Source organism: Oryctolagus cuniculus, chromosome 15 (assembly GCF_964237555.1).
Source record: "Oryctolagus cuniculus chromosome 15, mOryCun1.1, whole genome shotgun sequence".
NCBI lineage: Eukaryota > Metazoa > Chordata > Mammalia > Lagomorpha > Leporidae > Oryctolagus > Oryctolagus cuniculus.
Window position 1 is genome coordinate 86,408,456 of NC_091446.1, and position 14,928 is coordinate 86,423,383.

General features: G+C 40.2%; 1 long non-coding RNA gene across 2 annotated transcripts in view; it reads right to left on the bottom strand.

Annotated features, from left to right (window-relative positions):
- Positions 1–14,928, bottom strand: part of LOC127484108 (uncharacterized) — a 74,644-nt gene that overhangs the window by 37,317 nt on the left and 22,399 nt on the right. The window contains exon 4 of one of the 2 annotated variants that reach the window (XR_007910856.2): positions 1,456–9,662. The exons of the other annotated variant lie outside the window; for it this stretch is intronic. This is a non-coding gene — a long non-coding RNA (uncharacterized lncRNA). Of the gene's footprint in view, positions 1–1,455; positions 9,663–14,928 lie in introns of those variants that run through there. 2 annotated transcript variants of the gene reach the window in all.

Here is a 14,928-nt window from a genome sequence, read left to right on the forward strand (position 1 = left end):
AATAAGTCCCTATGCCAACGTCTTGTAGGGTTTTGACTATGTTCTCTGAAAATTTGAAGGTATGACATCATAGATTTAGGTCTTTTTTCCATTTTGAGTGTATTTTTGTGCAAGGGGTAAGGGAGGGGCTTGTTTTATACTTCTGCACATGGAGATTCAATTTTCCCAGCACAATTTGTTGAAGAGACTGTCTTGGCTCCAAGAGTTGATTTTTGCTCCTTTGTCAAAGAAAAGTTGGTTGTAGATTCATAGATTTATTTCTGGAATTTCTATTTTGCTCTATTGCTCACATGTCTGTTTTTGTGCCAGCCACCAGGCTGTTTTGATTATAACTGCCCTATAGTATGTCTTGAGGTCTGGTATTGTGATGCCCCCAGGTTTGTTTTTGTTGTTTAAGATTACTTAGCCCAGTGGAAAGAACAGGTCTTCAAAGAAGGAGGTACCTTTCTCTGAAGGGAGGAGAGAACCTCCACTTTGACTAAGACCTTGTCTAAACAAGATAAGAGTCGGAGAACTCAAGGGGCTTCCATAGCCTTGGAAACTCATGACTGGTGCATAGGGAGATTACTGATGCCATAAACAGGAGTGTCAATTTGTAAAGTCAACAACAGGAGTCACTGTGCACTTACTCCTCATGTAGGATCTCTGTCCTTAATGTGCTGTACATTGAGGCTTAATGCTATAATGAGTACTCAAACAGTATATTTCACTTTGTGTTTCTATGGGGGTGCAAACTGTTGAAATCTTTACTTAATGTATACTACACTGATCTTCTGTTAAAAAAAAAGAAGAAATTATCAATTCCCAACTTGACTCTCACTGGTATTAAACATGACAATAGGTCTGATCTGATTTCATCATCATTTAAAAAATCATCTATTATTTTTCACTTTATGTTTCTGTGTGGGAGCAAACTGTTGAAATCTTTACTTAATGTATGCTAAACTGATCTTCTGTATATAAAGAGAATTGAAAATGAATCCTCATGTGAATGGAAGGGGAGAGGGAGTGGGAAAGGGGAGGGTTGCGGGTGGGAGGGACGTTATGGGGGGGAAACCATTGTAATCCATAAGCCGTACTTTGGAAATTTATATTCATTAAATAAAAGTTAAAAAAAAGATTGCTTAGCTATCTGTGGTCTCTTGTGCATCTATATGAATTTTAGCATGATTGTTTGTAGACATAAGAAGAATATTGTTGGTATTTTGATTGATATCACATTGAATCTATAAATTGCTTTTGGTAGTATGGACATTTTGAAGATGTTGATTCTTCCAATCCATGAACATGTAAGATTTTCCAATTTTTATTTCTTCTTCTATTCCTTTATTTAATGTTTTGAATTTTTTTATTTTTTTATTTAGTAAACATAAATTTCCAAAGTACAGTTAATGGATTACAATGGCTCCCCCCCCATAATTTCCCTCCCACTCACACCCCTCCCATCTCCTGCTCCCTCTCCCATTCCATTCACATCAAGATTCATTTTCAATTATCTTTATATACAGAAGATGAATAAGTGAAATTTTCATCATAGATATTTTTGATGTTCAGGGTTAAATTTACTTCTAGGTATATAAAATTTTTGTAGCTATTGAGAATGGGATTGATCTTAGAAGTTCTCATTTATGTTGTTGTGTATGTACACAAAAGCTGATTTTTGTGTTTCATTTCCTGTTACTTTACCAAGGTCTTTTATGAGTTCCAATAGTATTTTCATGGACTTTTTTGGGCTCCATGTGTATAGAATCATGTCATCAGCAAATAGGGATAGTTTGACTGCTTTCTTCCCTATTTGTATCCCTTTGATTTCTTTTTCTTACTTGCTGGTTCTGGCTAAATCATCCAGGACTACATCAACTAGCAATGGTGAGAGTGGGGATCCTTATCTGGTTCCAGATCTTAATGTGAAAGCCTCCAATTTTTTCCCATTCAGTAGCATGCTGGCTTTGGGTTTTTTTAATAAATTGCTTTGATTATTGTCGCTCCCCCTCTTCGTGGAGGAACGACACAGGACCCTGCGCTGTTCTTTCGTCTGCTCGGCCCTCCCCGGGTTTGCTGCTGGTTCTTCCCGGGTTGGCTGCTGGTCCTTCCTGGGTTGGCTGCTGGTCCTTCCCGGGTTGGCTACCGTCCCTTCCACCTCCGTGGAAGGGCGGTTCCCCCGCCACATTCCCCACTTCCGCGGGGGAGCAGCACACCGCCGGCCGGCTCTCTCGGGGGCTGTACAGGTGTTCCTTCAGATGTTCCCCTTAGATGTTCCTGGTGCATGCCGTCTCTCTCCTCCTTTATAGTCCTCCTCCGCCAATCCTAACTCGGCTGCCCACACGCCGAGCACGCCGCTCTCCTCCAATCAGGAGCAAGTCCTACAGTTTATTGGTTGAACTGGAGGCAGCTGGGTAGAAGCTGTTTTCTCCTCTCCCAGCGCCATATTGTAGGAGAGCAGATGCATAGAATAAGTCTTAATTCCAGTAACTTAGTCTAGTCCGGTTGCTCCCCACAATTATGTTGAGGAATATTCCTTCTATACCCAATTTGCTTAACATTTTCATCATAAAAAGATGTTGAATTTTGTCAAATGCTTTATCTGCATCTATTGAGAAGATCACATGTCTTTGGTCTTTTGCTTGTTAATGTGATTAATCACAATCATTAATTTTTGCATGTTGAACCATCCCTGCATACAAGAATAAATCTCACTTGGTCCCGGTGACTGATCTATGATGTGTTGTTGGATTCAATTGGCTAATATTTTGTTGAGAATTTTTGCATCTGTGTTAATCAGGGATATTGGTCTATAGTTCTCTTTCTCTGTTGTATCTTTTTCTGGCTAAGGAATTATGGTGATGCACGCTTCATAAAAGGAATTTGTGAAGATATCCTCGTTTTCCATTGTTTGAATAGCTTGTGAAGAATTTAAATTAGTTCTTTTTAAAATGTCTGGTAGAGCCCTTTTGCCCTTCTGCACTTGTTGCCCCTGTTGCCCCATGCCTTTGGGGCACATAGCCTCCAGGCCACCTGCTCCCTGCTTTCCTGCCTTAATGCTTGCTCCACGTGTCTCCTGGCCTGCTCTCTGCTTGGTATGGACCAAACTTAGCTAATAAACTTTCCTTCCTCCTTTAAACAAAGCCCTCACTCTCCTGCACATTTCTCTCACTGAATAAAATCCTCAAAAACTTACCATGTTGTTGGCCAGTTGAGCCAGCATTAACAATTCTTCTTTGAATACATGGCAAGAGCCCACAGGCTTATTAATACTGGAAATTATTAATAAACAGGACTGTATCATAATGCCAACCCAGATGGGACCCTCTATAATGGAGGGACTCCCCAAAATTTTTAATATTGATTTGTTTAAAAGGAAAAAAAACAGCAACATAAGAGCTGGCTTCCCATGGTTTCTAACCCTATTCATCTTCTTGCACTCCTCTTCCTCCACCTTCTGTGTTAGTGGTTTCCCGTTAAATCAGGTAAAGAAACTACCTTGCACATCCTTCCTAGGCTGGAGTAAGGGGCAGTTTTCAACTCTTGCATGGGCACTGAACCTGGATCAGTGAGTGTGCACGTCTCTGACCTTGCTGGCTGTGCTTTCTCGCCCCCTGCCTTGCTCCAGTAGCTCATGGCCTAGGCGTCATGCTGGGTGCAACCCTGGGGGATGGGAGGGAACTGAAATAGCTGAGTTGGGGTTAGAAGCCTCTCATCCTTCCCACCAATGTAACTGATCATCTCAGGTCTGCTGGACATGTTCTACCTGCTCTGCGTGCTTCACTGGCCTGCCCTGGATGCACACTGGCTTCTCTCATATATGAAATTCTACTGGGGTGGGGAGAGAACCTTGCTCATGTGCTCAGCACAGTGGCAGCCACTGCATGGCTTGCAGCTCCAACTAGCCTTGCTCTTCCCAAGAAACCACAGCCATTTTGGCTAGCATTTTCATCCAAAATGGGCAAACAGTGATTAACTTAGATGGTTTGTCTTTGAGTCTTGGCACTGGTAACGTTTGGAAGAAGCATGGATTGATTTCTTTTTCTGTTTCTTGTTTTGAAAACATGCTGTTAGTGCTAATGGAACTTGGGGAGAGAGATGAGAAGGATTTTCATAGGATGCTAGTTTCAAGTTTCTAAGTTGTTTGTAATGTGTTTTAAAGACAATTATCTAAGATTGAGAATTTAGAAAGTCTTTATTTTATGGACTGGTTCCAAGGATATTGAAAATTCTGCTTTGCCTTGGGGTCTTTGATTTTCAAATCAAGCATGCTCTTAATTGTAAATTTTGATCTGGAGAACTGGTTTATTTGCCTAGTAATGTGTTAGCATCAGGGATGTGGAACATTAAATATGGCATATGCTCCACTTCCTGCTGCAGAGAGTGAGACTTCCATTCCAAGATGGAAGCTCCCATTTCAGGCATGGAAAGCCAAGACTTTGTGGCAAAAAAAAAATCCTACGTGGAGGATCCCTGTGAGACCTCAATGGAGAGAAAGGGCCATCAAAGAAGGATGAGGGTAGCCTATCACCACCTACTATCTGGGAGATGTAAGATATGTTCTTTCAATCTTAAGAGGAAAGTGGGAGGGGTGGTTCCAAGATGGCAGAATAGGGAGGGAGCTAATGGATCTAGTCCAAAAGAAGATAGTTTATAAAAATGGAGATAGTGTAGTCTCAGTGAAGAGTTAGGGAAAAAAACCAGAAGAGGAAACTCTTCTGAAATTAGAGAGACACGGTGGACCTACATGGAGGGTGTGGGCACCTACAGCTCAGGACTCCAAAAGCCGAGAGCCTCTGCACCAGCACTGGAAAGAGAGGTGAGAGGAGACCGCAGTAGCCTGAGACACTGGTGAAAAAGCAGCAGAAGGAGCCTAGAGGAAATGAGGCTTGAAGCCCTGTGGGGTAAAGTATACCAGCCTAACTAGAGGAGAGAAAAAAATAAAAGTGATAGTATGGGCGCGTCTCTCTCTCTCCAATCACCTTATAAATGTGTACAAGCCAACAGAGCAGGCACCATTTTAGACATATGTAACAGCTGCACCAGCTCGTGTCTGCTCCTGGCAATCAGCTGAGTGGAGACTCCTGACTGTGGTGGGGAGAAATGACAGATGGCTAGAAACTTGTGATTGTGTGAAGCTTCTGAACCGGGACTATGGAAAAAAAAACTGAGGGTAGGTGGGAGAACTCATGGTATGGCCGAGACTTTTAGTAGTCTAGGAGGGAGATGCTACAAGCTTGGGCGGTCCTGGTTACTCGGTGAAAGACATTGCTGGGGAATCTGAACATACACTGAGGACTGCACAGATCTTTTGTGTGGTCCTTGGGACACAGCAGATTAATATTAGACCACTGAGGCTAAAACTCAGGCACTGATCGCCATCGAAAAGAGCTCAGCTGAGCAGAATTACTTCCCCTCTGACTAAACAAAAAGAAAGAGAAGATTTACTATGCCTAACCAGGGTGTATCACCTTAGACACACCCTTAACGCTGAAGAATTGAAGAGAGCTCTCTGGTCACACTCTCCACAAGCTCCTAGAGATTCACGGAGAGCAGACAGTCCACTTATCTATAGAGTCATAGTACAATGATAAATCCACCACAATGGGAAAAAAAGAAGAAACCAACAAGAATCTCCACAAATGCCAAACAACAAATGCAACAACCCAAGAAACAAGAATATGAAAGACGACATGACGCTTCAAAAAGAACAAGAAACTTCAATACAAGATTATGAAGATGATGAGATGCAAGAAATGGAATTCAAAAAAATGATGATAGGAATACATAGAAGTAATCAAAAGCAAACACACGAACTACTGAAATCCCTGCAGGACATGAAAGAAAATCTCTCTCATGAAAATGAAATCCTAAGAAGGAATAAAAATGAAAAGAAGAATTCAATAGAACATGAAATTGAGATATTGAAGAGAAATCAAAATGAAATGAAGAATTCAAGAAAACAAATAAAAATGCAATTAAGAGCCTTAAAAATGGAATCAGTGGGGCAGAAGAGAGAATACTGGACTTAGAAGACAGAGCAAAGTATACAGTCAAACCAAAGACAAGAAGAGGAAATTAGAAATCTAAAAAATATTGTTGAGAATCTACAGGATACTATTAAAAACCGAACATTTGGGTTCTAGGAGTTCCTGAAGGCATGGAGAGAAGGATTAGAAGGCCTTTTTAGTGTGATACTAGCAGAAAACTTCCCAGGTTTGGAGAAAGAAAGAGACATCCAAGTACAGGAAGCACACAGATCTCCCAATAGACATGACCAGAAAAGATCCTCACCACGACACGTTGTAATCAAACTCATGACAATGAAACATAAAGAAAAGATTCTAAAATGTGCAAGAGAGAAACGCCAGATTACTTCCAGAGGATCTCCAATTAGACTCACAGCAGACTTCTCATCAGAAACCCTACGGGGTAGGATAGAATGGTGATATATAGCCCAAGTACTAAGAGAAAAAAACTCCCACCCCAGAATATTATATCCTGCAAAGCTCTCATTTGTGAATGAAGGTGAAATAAAGACCTTTCATAGCAAACAGAAATTGAAAGAATTTGTCACCACTCATCCAGCCCTGCAAAGGTGCTTAAAGATGTGTTACACAGAGAAACACAAAAACACAGTCATCAATACAAAAGAAGGTAAAGAAAGAAAATCTCTCAGTAAAAGATCAGAGGAAGTTCAAAGCATAAATTAGAAATATCATTGGAAAATGGCAGGGAAAAGTCACAACATATCAATAGTCACAATGAATGCAAATGGCCTCAACTCTCCAGTTAAAAGGCCCTGACTGGCTGAACGGATTAAAAAACCAAACCCATCTATTTGCTGCTTACAAAAAACACATCTTTCCAACAAAGGTGCATGCAGACTTAAAATGAAAGGTTGGAAAAAGATATTCCATGCCAACAGGAAACAAAATAAAAAAGATTGCTTACCATCTTGCTTACCAGATTTTCATACAAAAACTCAGGAATCTTCAGATCATATGCAAACATATGGAAACTGAACAACATGCTCCTGAATGAACATTGGGTCATAGAAGAAATCAAATGCTTTCTGAAAGCAAATGAAGATCACAGCACAACATATGAAAACTTATGGGATACAGCAAAAGCAATGTTAAGAGGCAAGCTTAAAGCAATAGGTGCCTACATCAGAAATTGGAAAGGCGCCAAATAAATGAGCTTTCAGTGCCTCTGAAGGATCGAGAAAAACCACAGCAAACCAAAAGCAAAACTAGTAGGAGAATAGAATAATTAAAATTAAAGAAGAAATCAACAAAATTGAATCCCAAATAAAACATTACAAAAGGTCAGCAAAATGAAGAGCTGTTTTCTTTTTGAAAACATAAACAAAATTGACACACCATTGACCCAACTAACAAAAAAAGGAGAGAGACGCCCCAAATCAATAAAATTAGAGATGAAAAGGGGAACTTAACAATAGACACCACAGAAAAAAAAGAATCATCAGAAATTACTACAAAGAGTTGTATGCCAACAAACTGGAAAATCTAGCAGAAATGGATAGATTCCTGGACACATACAACCTACCTAACTAGAACCAGGAATACATAGAAAACCTAAACAGATCCATAGTCGAGTCAGAAATTGAGTCAGTAATAAAGGCTCTCCCAACAAAGAAAAGCCAGAACCAGATGGATTCACTGCTGAATTCTACCAGACATTTAAAGAAAAAGTAACTGCAATCCTTCTCAAAGTATTCAAAACAATTGAAAGAGAGGGAATCCTCCCAAATTCTTTCTATGAAGCCAGCATCACCTTAATTCCTAAACCTGAAAAAGATGCAGCAGAGAAAGAGAATTACAGATCAGTTTCCCTAATGAACATAGAAGCAAAAATCCTCAATAAAATTCAGGCTAATCGAATCATCCACCCAGACCAAGTGATATTTATCCCTGGACTGCAGGGATAGTTCAATGTTCACAAATCAATAAGATATACCACATTAACAAAATGCAGAAGAAAAACCATATGATTATCTCAATAGATGCAGTGAAAGCATTTGATAAAATGCAACGCCATTTCATGATGAAAACTCTAAACAAATTCAATCTAGAAGGAACATTCGTCAACACAATCAAGGCAATTTATGAAAAACCTACAGCCAGAATCCTATTGACTGGGGAAAAGTTGGAAGCATTTCACTGAGATCTGGTACCAGACAGGGATGTCCACTCTCACCACTGCTATTTAATATAGTACTGGAAGTTTTAGCCAGAGCCATTAGGCAAGAAAAATCAAAGGGATACAAATTAGGAAGAAAGAAGTCAAATGATCCTTCATTGCAGATGATGAGATTCTTTATTTAGTGGATCAAAAGAATTCCACTAAGAGAATATTCAAACTCATAAAATAGTTTGGGAAGGGAGAAAGATATAAAATCAATGCACAGAAACCAACATTTGTATACACAGGCAATGTGACAGCTGAGAAAGAACTTCTAAGATCAATCCCATTCACAATAGCTACAAAAACAATCAAATACCTTGGAATAAACTTAACCAAGGACATCAAAGATCTCTATGATGAGAATTACAAAATCTTAAAGAAATAGAAGAGGATACCAAAAAATGGAAAAATCTTCCATGCTCATGGATTGGAAGAATCAATATCATCCAAATGTCCATTCTTCCAAAAGCAATTTACAGATTAAATGCAATGCCAATCAAAATACCAAAGACATTCTTCTCAGATCTGGAAAAAATGATGCTGAAATTCATATGGAGACACCGGATACCTTGAATAGCTAAAGCAATCTTGGACAACAAAAACAGAGATGGAAGCATCACAATATGAGATCTCAAGACATACTACAGTGCAGTTATAATCAAAACAGCATGGCACTGGTACAGAAACAGATGAATAGGCCAATGGAATAGAATAGGAAGAACAGAAATCAATCCAAACATCTACAACCACCTTATATTTGATCAAGGAGCTAAAACCAATTCCTGGAGCAAGGAAAGCCTATTCCACAAATGGGATGGGAAAACTGGATTTCCCATGCAGAAGTATGAAGCAAGATGCCTACTGTACACCTTAAACAAAAATCCACTCAACATGGATTAAAGATCTAGATCTATGAATTGACACCATCAAATTATTAGAGAACATAGGAAAAACCCTCCAAAATATAGACCCAGATAAAAACTTCTTTGAAAATATCCCAGAGGTATAGAAAATCAAACAACTGGGACTGCATTAAATTGAGAAGTTTCTGTACTACAAAAGAATCAGCCATAAAAGTAAAGAGGCAACCGACAGAATGAGAGATAATATTTGCAAAGTATGCCACTGATAAAGGATTAATAACCAGAAATCTACAAAGAGATCAAGAAACTGCACAACAACAAAACAAACAACCCACTTAAGAGATGGGTCAAGGACTTAAGAGACAATTTTTGTTTTTCTTTTTTTAAGATTTATTTATTTATTTGAAAGGCAGAGTTACACAGAGGAGAGGCAGAGAGAAAGAGAGAGGTCTTCCATCCGATGGTTCACTCCCAAATGGCAGCAATGGCCAGTGCTGCACCAATCTGAAGCCAGGAGCCATGAGCTTCTTCCGGGTCTCCCACGTAGGTGCAGGAGCCCAAGGACATGGGCCATCTTCCACTACTTTCCCAGGACACCGCAGAAAGCTGGATAGAAAGTGGAGCAGCTGAGTCTAGAACTGGTACCCACATGGGATGCCAGCGCTGCAAGCCAGGGTGTAAACCCGCTGCGCCACAGCGCCAACCCCACTAGACAATTTTCAAAAGAGAAAATCCAAACGGCCAAAAGACACATGAAAAAATGTTAAGGATCACTAGCCATCAGGGAAATGCAAAACAAAACCACAATGAGGTTTCACCTCACCCCGGTTAGACTAGCTTACATACAGAAATCAACAAACAGCAGATGCAGGTGAGGTTATGGGAAAAAAAAAGACACTAACTCCCAGTTGGTGGGAATGCAAACTGGTAAAGCCACTATGGAAGACAGTTTGGAGATACCTCAGAAACCCGAATATAGCCCTACCACACGACCCAGCCATCCCACTCCTCAGAATTTACCCAAAGGAAATTAAATTGGCAAATAAAAGAGCTATCTGCACCTCCATGTTTATTGCAGCTCAATTCACAATAGCTAAGACATGGAGTCAACCTAAATGCCCATCAACAGAAGACTGGATAAAGAAATTATGGGATATGTGCACTACAGAATACCATACAGCAGTAAAAAAAAAAATGAAATCTGGTCTTTTGCAACAAAATGGAGGAACCTGGAAAACATGCTGAGTGAAATAAGCCAGTCCTAAAGGGACAAATATCATATGTTCTCCCTGATTGGTGACAGCTAACTGTGCACCTAAAAGGAAACCTGTTAAAGTGAAACTGACACTATGAGAAACAATGACATGATTAGCCCTTTGTCCTGTCAAGGAACAACTTACTATTTTATTCCTTTCAGTATTTTTTGTTCTACTCAATACCATTGGTTGAACTCTTTAATTAACACACAATTATTCTTAGGTGTTTAAATTTAACTGAAAAGTTATCCCTGTTAAATATAAGAGTGGGAATAAGAGAGGGAGGAGAGGTACTGTTCAGCACATGCTCAATCGGACTTACTCCTAATGGTAGAGTTAGAAATGTACTAGGGGATTCCAATTCAATTCCATCAACTACCAATGCCATCACACTAGTCAAAGTGACCAGTTTCAGTTCATAATTGATCATAATGATAGGATTAAGAGCCAAAGGGACCACATAAACAAGACTAGTGTCTGCTAATAATAACTGACAGAATTTAAAAGGAGAGAATGATCCTACATGGGGATCAGGATACACAGCAGACTCATAGAGTGGCAGATGTTCTAAACAGCACTCTGGCCTCAGAATCAGCCCTTAAGGCATTTGGATCCAGCTAAAAAGTCCATGAGAATATTTCAGGCTGTAAAGCCAAAACACTGTGGCAAAAAAAATGACCTAAATGAACGATCTCTGTGAGTGAGATCCCAGTGGAAAGTATGGGCCATCAAAGAAGGAGGTAACTTTCTCTGAAGGGGAGGAGAGAACTTCCACTTTGACCATGGCCTTGTCTAAATAAGATCGGAGTTTGAGAACTCAAGAGGCTTCCATAGCCTTGGCAGCTCACAACAAGAGCCTCAGGTGATTACTGATGTCATAAAAGAGAGTGTCAATTGTTAAATCCACAACAGGAATCACTGTGCACTTACTCCCCATGTAGGATCTCTGTGCTTAATGTGTTGTACTATGTGAATTAACAACATAACTAGTACTCAAACAGTACTTAATACTTTGTGTTTCTGTGTGGGTAAAAAATATTGAAATCTTTACTTAGTATATACTAAATTGATCTTCTGTATATAAAGATAATTTAAAATTAATCTTGATGTGAATGGGATGGGAGAGGGAGTGGGAGTGAGAGATGGGATGGTTGGGGGTGGGAGGGAGGTTATGAGGGGGAAAAGCTGCTATAATCCATCCATACACTGTACTTTGGAAATTTATATTTATTAAATAAAAGTTTAAAAAAAGTTTAGAAAAAAACACAATTATTATTAGGTGTTTAAATATAATTGAGCCAGCACTGTGGCTCACTTGGCTAATCCTCCACCTGTGGCGCCGGCATCCCGGATTCTAGTCCCAGTTGGGGCGTGGATTCTGTCCTGGTTGCTCCTCTTCTAGTCCAACTCTCTGCTGTGGCCCGGGAAGGCAGTGGAGGATGGCCCAAGTGCTTCAGGCCTGCACCCGCATGGGAGACCAGGAGGAAGCACCTGGCTCCTGGCTTCAGATCAGCGCAACACAGCAGCCATACTGGCCATTTGTGGGGGTGAAGCAACGGAAGGAAGACCTTTCTCTCTGTCTCTCTCTCTTTATCTCACTGTCTAACTCTACCTGTCAAAAATAAATAAATATAATTGAAAATTGATCCCTGGTAAAATAATAGTGGAAATAAGAGAGGGAGGAGATGTACAGTTCGGCACATATTCAATCGTTCTTACCCCAATGGTAGAGCTAGAAATGTGCCATGGACTCCAAATCCCATTAAGTTGTCAAGTACCAATGCCATCTTACTAGTTAAAGTGATAAGTTTAAGTTCATAATTGATGATGATGATAGGATTAAGCTTCAAAGGGATCACATAAATAAGACCAGTGTCTGCTAATAATAACTGATAGAATTGAAAAGGAGAGTATGACCCAACATGGGGATCAGGATACACAGCAGACTCATAGAATGGCAAATGCCCTAAACAGCACTCTGGCCTCAGAATCAGCCCTTAAAGTATTAAGTTCTGGCCAAAAACCCCATAAGAGTATTTCAGGCATGGGAAGCCAAAACACTGTGGCAAAAAAATGACTAAATGAAAGATCTCTGTGAGTGAAATCCCAGCGGAAAGAACAGGCCATCAAAGAAGGAACAACAGCCTAACCCATTGAGCCAAAATGCTAGCCCCTAATGTTGGATTGTAGGAAACACACATGACCTTCACAGCTCTAATGAGAAGCTAATCATAGGGATTAGTTATTAGATAATCTGCCTCTCCTTACTTCCTGACCACTCACTCCCCAAGTGCAGCCATGATGAACTCATGAGGTTTCTTGATTTGTCATAGCCAAGGTTTTTAGATTCTTTTGTTTTAGAAAATCTTAAATCCTTAGGAATGGCTCAAATATACAGTCACTCCCAAACAAGACTAGCTGGGGATATGGCAGAGGGCTAAGTAACAGTGAAACAAACAAAGCTTGTAAAGTCACAGACCAAACTGAGAGTTGATGCAAAGAAGCATTCTGTTTCCTTTTGCTGTTCCAAAAAGGAACTGGTGAATATTTAAGCTGATTTAGAGACCTGAGATTCTTATCAATAGTGTTATCAAATTTTGGATTGGTGATGGCTCAAAGTCACTGTTACAAACTCCTCCTCTAGAGGTGGAAAACAAGATTTACATATACACAAGCGGTATCATAGTCATCGTTCATCTAGATAGGAGTGGGCTAAGGCATCCTAAGTGGCTATTCTTTTATTTGGACCAAAGCCTAACAGCCTACAAAGGTGAATAGCTTCATCTCTTCATGTGTTGCCTGCTAGAAAGGGTACAGGGTACAGGAAGAGACAGCTGTTTATGAGGACTCTGGAGTGCGTGTGTCATAGTGCCTCAAGAAGCTGTCATGATTGCTCCCAGAGATGGTCTGTGGTCAAATTCAACTGCTTAATGGTACTCTGTGACTGATACATAATTTTTTGTCCTAGTAGTTATGCAAAGATACATCTGACAAAGCTGATTTCAATAGCACTGCTGCAATGAAACTTGATCATTAGGATTTCTGGAGCCCAGTGATACTTATTTAACAGCTTCCTAAATCTTGTTCAGATTTATAGAATTTTCCCACTCTGGCCAACTCAAAAGAGTCCCTGGCTTGAAGTTTCAATGAGAAATGACAGTCACACAGGACTCAAGGCTGCTCTGTCTCAGCCTGACGTACCAACAGGTTTCAATCCCTGCAGCCACTTTCTCCTCACCCACTGGGGCTGCCCTGACTGGACTCACTTCCCATAACAAAGCCAGAATGATTTTTAAGCAAAAACTTAAGAAATATCAGTTTTATTTATTTATAGTTGTTTTTAAGAAGATTAAATTCAGTTGCAATTGATATTTAACACTGAAAAAAAATGATCATTTTATCAAAATATATAATGACGTGTTTCCCTCATGGAGTGAAGGACCTCACATTGTGTAAGTTTCACTATTCCAATGTGGTCCTTAGAAAGTCACACAGCTGATGTAACAATGTTTATGGACATGATGATAGTGAAACTGGAATCCAAGATGTCAGCCTTTATGAAAGTTTAACTTTCTGCTTTCAGAGGCATTCATTTCTTTTGTAAATGTATTCAATCAAATGAAAGACCTAACAAAAATGCAACTGAAATTTGACAGGGGCCGGTGCTATGGCTCAATAGGCTAATCCTCCGCCTAGCGGCGCCGGCACACCAGGTTCTAGTCCCGGTCGGGGCGCCGGATTCTGTCCCAGTTGCCCCTCTTCCAGTCCAGCTCTCTGCTGTGGCCTGGGAGGGCAGTGGAGGATGGCCCAAGTACTTGGGCCCTGCACCCTGGGAGACCAGGAGAAGCACCTGGCTCCTGGCTCCAGATCAGCACGGTGCACCAGTTGATCATGAAAACTATAGTAGTATAGCATTCTTAATCACTGGTTTGACAAAGATATAGAACAAATAGATTAAAGGGAAAGTGAGGCTAAGAAATTGTATTTTAGACAATTTAAAAAAAGAAGCAAATTTATTTTCCTGAGTATCCCCCAAAAGTAACAAAGATATACATGTCTATATGTAAAGATATGCATTTCCTGGGACAGAACCTGATGACATATGTCCCTAGTGGGTTCCAAAAAATCATAGACATGGCTGCTTCTGAGACAACTGCTGCAATGACAGGGACTGGATGATGCCCTAATCAGAAAGCCATGCTTGGTGACTTGAGGTTAGACTTGTGACAAACGTTACTTTTACAGTACAGGCTCCTGATCCACAAAGGTGATGGTAATCACTTCAAACGTAAAACAAAAAGTGAACCTGGCTGCATGTGTGTAGCATTAAAGAGCTACTTTAAAGTGCAGCTGCAGAATTCAGCAGGGCCAAATCTGTGAGCAACAAGCACTCTCCACACAGAGATAGAACAGCCAGAAATTTATTTACAATCAAAGAGAAAGAAAAAGTTAAGCAGAAAACATCAAATTGGGGGAAAATGCCAGCTCCTAAAACTTCACAACTGGGGAATCCCAGGGCAGCTTTTCAGGGTTCTCCTTGGGAGGTCCTGCATATTGCCTCATCTGTGCAGGTGAGATTTCAAAGTCTCTCCCTCCAGTGGTCTCTTAAAATTATT